We start from the raw sequence: 7,222 nt of genomic DNA on the forward strand, positions 1-7,222 counted from the left end.
GGGATGGACCTCAACAAGTGGGAAACCCTGGTCTCTGAGCGGTCCGCTTGGAGGCAGGCTGTGCAGCATGGCCTTTCCCAGATTGAAGAGACACTTTGCCAGCAGTCTGAGGCAAAGAGGCAAAGAAGGAAGGCCCATAGCCAGGGAGACAGACCAGGGACAGACTGCACTTGCTCCTGGTGTGGAAGGGATTGTCACTCCCTGATTGGCCTTTTCAGCCACACTAGACGCTGTGCCAGAACCACCTTTCAGAGCGCGATACCATAGTCTTTCGAGACTGAAGGTTGCCAATACGAAACATTATCTCACAGAAAAGAAAGCAAGATGGGTTATATTATATTGTCCATTTCCAGGGTGGTTTATTATTTGAGTTTCATTTCTTAATGAATGGACACCTTTGCAGGATTTTTTCTGTTGCACACGGAGGCAGTACACCATTGCCACCAGTCCTCAAGCACCTCCGAAACCATTTTTGTGCCTGAAAGAAGAGAGGATACAAGAAAAGGGGAAGGGGAAGGGAAAACAAGAATGAAAATAGAATGTAAAAGAAAGACTGGAAGGAAGTTTTTTTTCCCCCTTTTCTAAAAGAGGGTGACTTTGGGGTCAAATCACATGAAATATTTAACACTAGTGCCTGGCCCATTTTTTATTTAATAAAAAGAAAAGAAGGCTGTTTGAGATGCAGTGATTCCTTGGGGGGAGGTAGAGGGGTCTCTGCACTTTGCCCCTGATGTGGTTCTGAAGCAAGCTGCAGAGCCCTGCCTATTATTTACATCAGAAAAAGACTCACAAAAATCTTCCATTTGCTTTCAACAGAAGTATTTTTTTCTACTCAGGTCCCAGTCCTATCCAACTTTCAAGCACCGATGCAGCCATGCCAACAGTGTTTGTGCTGCATCCCGTGGAGTCATATTGGCCTCTTCAAGGTAAGGGTACATTTGATCTCTTACCTTGGATCTGCATTGCAGATGAATCAGTACTGGAAATTTGTAGAGGATTGAGTCCTCAGAATAGTGCATGAAAACACATGAGCCAGAACACCACTGCATTAAAGCCCTTTAAGCCCCAGTGTGATCTCACCAAATTTCAGAAATCCCCTTGCCGTGCTCCTTAGCCTATACATAAATAAGATTGGATAGTGTAGTGGTTTGGGAGGTGGACTTAGATCAGGAAGACCCAGGTTTGAATCCCCCCTCAGCCATGAAGCTTCCTGGGTGACCTTGGGCTAATCACTTTTTCTCAGCCTCACCTCACAGGGTTGTTGTGAGTACAAAAGGGGGGGCTGCTGAGTATGAAAAAGGTTGAAAATCACTGTCCTAGTCATTCAGGGTCCAGACTTATCCAACTTTCCAGCAGAGATGTAGCCATGCCAATGGGGCACGTGCTCCATCCTGCAGGGGAGGGGTTGAGAATCATGGAGGCCTCCTCAAGGTAAGGGAATGTTTGTTTCCTTACCTTGGAAATGCAGCTGTATTGGGGCTGGAAAGTTGGTTAGGATTGGGACCTCAGTGTGAGCAGCTGGATTTGAATTATGGGCAAACAGCATTGCTGAACTAGTTGAAAGACTGCCACCTTTTTGGCGGTGTCTTTTGTAAATAAACTAAGTTTCATTAGAAGATCTGCATTGTCTCGCCTTCCCTAAATTCTGGTGGATTCCTGGAGGGTAAACCACACTGGGTTGAATTCCAGAAGAGTGTGTTCCTAATTCCTCAAGGCACTGTGGAGAATGAGGCTCTGGCAAACTAGGGACTGGTGGCAGCAGAAGAATGACTGGTTGGGTCAGCACTGGGTATCTCAGAGTTCCAGCTTGGGAATCTTAGAGAGCAGCACACAATCAAAGCGATTACCAGTATAAATTAAAGCACTCAATGGAAACTCAAAAATGAACATCATCCCCTCCCCATCTCTATTCATACAGACACAATGGAGTGAAAGAGTCTCGTAACCAGGACCGAAGTATTGTTCTGGGGGCTCCAGTAGAAACTTGTAGCATGTGCCCCATTACCACACACAAACTAAGATCCTAACCATCCCATATAATCTCAGGAGTCATGAAATAAATGTTTCTTCGTTTAATTATAAAATTAAATGTTCTACATTTTTAAAATCACAACGTGGCTCATGCCAGTCCTTTTCTACCATGTCCCCAAACACACTTTTGATGCTGTTTACATTTAACAAAACATCCAGCCTGAAGAAGAGTCCTACAAAGCTTGCAGGCTATTTTATAACTTTCCAGTTCATCCGAATACAGGTATTTTCATCCTAATGTTTTGATTTTATTTCTTTTCGAATAAAATAGAGGGCCATAAACATTTTTCAAAGACCAATTCATTTAAAGTTTTGTATTTCTGACCTTTTTCCTTCATGACTTCTAATTGCCATTACTAAGACTATTTATGCACTACTGTAATGGGTGGTGCAAGGCCCAGCAGACATCTTCCATCTTGTGTGCCTCTCAATTGTCTTCTGTGTGTCTCCCATTTCCTGGGAACTGTCTGCCTTTCTACTGAACTGTTCCTATGAGAAGTTGGGCCCAAAACAATAACAGCTGCACCTGTTCGGTTTTATGAAAACGAGACAATAAGATGTGTGTCTGCTTCAAAGTGTCAGCCTATGTTTATTATTTACATGTATTAATGTAGATGCACCTGCTGGAAAGCTCCTCTTTCTAATTATGAGAACATCTCTTGCTGGCGTCAACCACACCTTTATCTGCTACACTTGCCTTGATGTCACCTAATGATGAGAACTTTGGCAGTAGCAACATCCACAGTAATAAAGTAGTCCAATGGTTCTCAAACTTCTCAGGAGCTTTACTCCTGGGGTAAGTCTTTGTGGGGGTGTGGGCAGTAAAGTGATCCCCAGGATCATGCCCCTGCGGGGAAAGAGAGGCTATATTTAAACTAAACATACATGCTCTCAGGGTCCGGGGGATGTGGGAAGCCCCACAGAGTGCTTGTAGGGCTCACTGTGGCTTCGATGTAGTAAAAGTTGCAAATGCAACAAAACTGGAAAGTCCACTTCTGGTTTAATCGTGCTTGCAACTTTCACTATTTAGAAGCTGCGGGTGGGTGACTCCTGAGGTCAAATCACACAAAACTTTAAACATGAGTGTCTGGCCCATTCTGAATCTAAATCTGCCTCAGATTTTTTTTTTGCCAGAGTGTTGATCCTTTCTGCTCCCCGCATTTTCTGAAGAAAGCCTTCTTGCCTTTATAGCTTCCTTGATTATCTGCATCTTTCACTCTGTCTTGTTTATTTCAAAGACTCCAAATGGGATCACAGGGATCTAGTAGGGTGCCTCACCCAGTGGCACCACCCTGGCTACATACACCCATTATCATATAACACAGAATCACAGCAGTTTCCCCCATGCCAGCAGTTTATCATCAATCACAGCTGTTTATCCCCAGGAATTACTGCTCTGCATTAGTGGGATGGGGAGCACTGGCGTACCTGGGGGGGCAGATGGGGAAAATGCCCCGAGTGCTGACCCCCAGGGTTGCTGTTATGTATGTAAGTTATACAGGATTGAAATCCTGCATAACGGATTGGCCCAAACTTATGGCTGGATAATCGGGTGATGGATTGAAATCCTACCGTCCAATTGGCCCTCTAGTTGAGGTTTCAACTGCACCATTCATGGAGAGTGTGGGCAGAGCTAAAGGCTATAAAAGCCAGGGGTGTTTGCCTTGTGTTTCATTGCCAGGTTCTGTTCTGAAGATGGAATAAACATATTGAGCTGCTATCTCTATGCCTTCCTTTATTTGCATGGACCATCTATATAACAGTCACCTCCTCAAGCCTCCCGCCCCCCCCCCCGCAGCCACCTGCCCGCTTTTTTCTTTATAGGGAGAGAAGCCAACAGCTCTGCTACTCTCCCTTTAAAAAAAGCCTCCTCCCGACGGGGAAGGGGCGCTCAGGAGCACTCCTGGAGAGGCAGCAAGAAGCTTCCAGGTCACAGATGGGAGGGTGGAAAAGGGTTGGGGATGGTGGAAAACTAGGGGTTGCCTCAGGCGCCGGGGCCCCCAGGAATGCCACTGGGAGTCTTCAGGCCCTGCCGGAACGTTAATAATAAGGAAGCTGTCCTTAAATCAAAGGGGAGGGAATTCCATAGTACAGGTGCCACCACCGAAAAGGCGATGTTTCTGGCGGCCATTCCCTTCCCACTCTCAATGACGGTGCAACCAACAGGGCCCCTTCTGATGACCTTAGAGAATGGACCGGACTATACAGAAGAAGGCGGTCTCTCAAATACACTTGTCCCAAAAGTTTAGGGCTTTAATGGTCATAACCAGCACCTTGAATTCAGCCCGGAAACAAATGGGCAGCCAGTGCAGTCGCCAGAGTAGCAGCGTGACAGAGTCAAACCGCTGACCCCCAGCAACTACCCAAGCCACCGCATTCTGCACTAGCTGTAGCTTCCGGACCATCTTCAGGGGCAGCCCCACATAGAGTGCATTAGAATAATCTAATCTTGATGTCACTATGGCATGGACCACCGAGGCCAGATCCGCCCAAGACAGGTACGGCTGCAACTGGCGCACTAGCCGAAGCTGGGCAAAGGCACTCCTGGCCACAGCTGACACCTGGACATCCAGGAGGAGCTGCGAGTCCAGGAGAACCCCTAAGCTGCGAACCTGTTCTTTCAGGGAGAGTGCAACCCCATTCAGAGCAGGGCGATAGTCCAGCACCCGCATCATGGATTTCTGTACCAGGAGGACCTCTGTCTTGTCCGGATTTAATTTCAGCTTGTTTGCTCTCATCCAGATCCCAACTGCCTCCAGGCAACACTCCAGGACAGAGACAGCCACCCTGGAGTCAGGTGGAAAGGAGAGATTGAGCTGGGTGTCATCAGCATACTGATGGCACCCAACTCCAAATCCCCAGATGACCTCTCCCAGCAGTTTCATGTAGATGTTAAACAACATGGGGGAAATATAGAACCCTACGGCACCGCACATCTCAAGGGCCAGGGTGCCGGACAGGAGTCCCCCAGTACCACCATCTGGGATCTGTCAGCCAAGAAGCACTGGAACCACTGCAAAACAGTGCCCCTGATCCGCACCTCGGCCAACCATCCCAGAAGGACAGCATGGTTGATGGTGTCGAAAGCCACTGAGAGATCCAAAAGGACTAGCAAGGATGCACTCCCTCCATCCAGCCCTCGGTGTAGGTCATCCACCAAGACAAGCAAGGCTGTCTCCATCCCAAAGCCAGGCCTGAAGCCAGATTGAAAGGGATCCAGATAATCCGCTTTATCCAGGATCTTCTGGAGCTGAGACGCCACCACCCGCTCCATCACTTTGCCCAGAAATGGGAGGTTTGAGTCTGCTTGATAATTATCCAATATAGAGGGGTCCAGAGAGGGCTTTTTCAGGAGGGGGTGAACCACTGCTCGATTTAATGCCAGAGGCATCACCCCCTCCCTCAAAGATGAATTTACTACCCTCTCTGTCCACTCGGCCAGTCACCCCCGGGGGAGATCTAGCCAGCCATGCTGGGCATGGATCCAGAGGGCAGGCGGATGGCCTCACACTCCAAAGGATCCTGTCCACATCCTTAGGTTTTACAAGCTGAAAAGAATCCCACAAAACAGAATTGACAGGTGCCCCAGGGACATTACTAGACATTGTCAACATGGAGTCCAAGTCGTGGCAAATCCGAGCAATTTTATCCACAAAGTGCCTGGCGAACATGTCACAGTGGACTTCCATGTGTTCTTCCTGATTAGTTGGTGGGGTCTGATGGAGAAGACCCCGTACAACACGGAACAGTTCCGCTGGCCGGCTCTGTGCGGATGCAATGGTAGCTGAGAAGAAGAACGCTTCGCTGCCATCATCACCACAGAATAGGCCCTATAATGGGCCCTAGCCTGTGTTCGGTCGGACTTGTCACGAGTCTTTCTCCACCGTCCAACAACCCACTCCCAAACCACCTCCCATGTCCAATCCAGTCCATATAGCAGTACACCAAATCATTCTCCACCCCTCTCTCACAGAGGTGCAACCTCACCCTCCTTCCAGCTCCCCTCTCTCACAGGGGCAGCCCTACTCATCTCTTACTCCTGCATCAGGACTTGAGTATAAGACAAAGGAGGAGGGGCCACCAACCCATAACATTCCCCGGAAGGTGCAGACCAGGCCAAGAACAGGGCAACGTTGGACACAAGTGGTTCTTCAGCCAGGCTGCTATAGTGTCTCTTACTGGCGCCTAAGATGTTCTTCTATCATCCCCAGCAGATGATCACATAGGAGGAGGGGAAATATTACTGCTGCTCTACTCAGCACTGGTCAGCTTGCAGTTCCACTCTCAAGCTTAATGCTAACCCTATGGCATCTGACATCCCCTCACAGATGCTTCACACTTGTGCAGCTAGACACTACACAAGGGGAAAAGGGTGTCCGGGTGTCTGAAGTATTAAGCAGTCTGAGGTCACAGTCCACAGCAATGAATCTTCCAGGCTCCTAGGTCCTGATCCACTAGACGAAGAGCCACAGGCAAAGAACCCTTTGGCTCTTGCTCTTCTGCTCGTGCCTCTGGCAAGCCAGAGGCCCCTTGTAGGCTCAGCTGAAGGGAAAGAGCAATGGGGCCTTCAGAGCTGGTTCTGCTTCCCAGCACAGGTGTTCCCAAGATGCAGGCTCCGCCCCACACCCCTCAGCTGGCAGCCTGACCATTTGTTTGTTTGTCTGAGAATTTTCATGCCTCTGCCCCCAATGGGGCTCTTGAGGCAACTTCTGAAATATTCAGAAACAAAATACAATAATCTATTTTTTAATTTAAATGAAGAAGAATGATAAGACATCATTAAAACAATAAAGCCAGAACCGTGCAAGCAGTATTTAAAAAGCAAAACCCTGAGGCAAAAACCAGTGTGACATCAGGTAACATTAAAGAGTGTGGGGCAAATCAACTTAACTGAAATGCCTGACTCAGCAAAAAGCTTTTGCTTATGTAGCAGCAATCTGTGAACTTTGTGAAATCCTAAAACCAAGAAAGCAGATACTGCACCCAGTATCTTTTGTGGTCTTTAGGGAAACATTCACATTTCAGTTTCCTTTAGGTGGGAGCAGTTTTCCACAGGTGCATCAGAACATCATCTTCCTCTCTATCACCTTTGTGTGCTGCCTGAAATGAGAAGCATGGAAGGGAATAAAAGATTCTTTAGGTGAGTTCCAGTTTCATTATATGAATAAAAATGGGGTACAGATGTAACTTC

This window comes from Tiliqua scincoides, chromosome 3 (assembly GCF_035046505.1).
Source record: "Tiliqua scincoides isolate rTilSci1 chromosome 3, rTilSci1.hap2, whole genome shotgun sequence".
NCBI lineage: Eukaryota > Metazoa > Chordata > Lepidosauria > Squamata > Scincidae > Tiliqua > Tiliqua scincoides.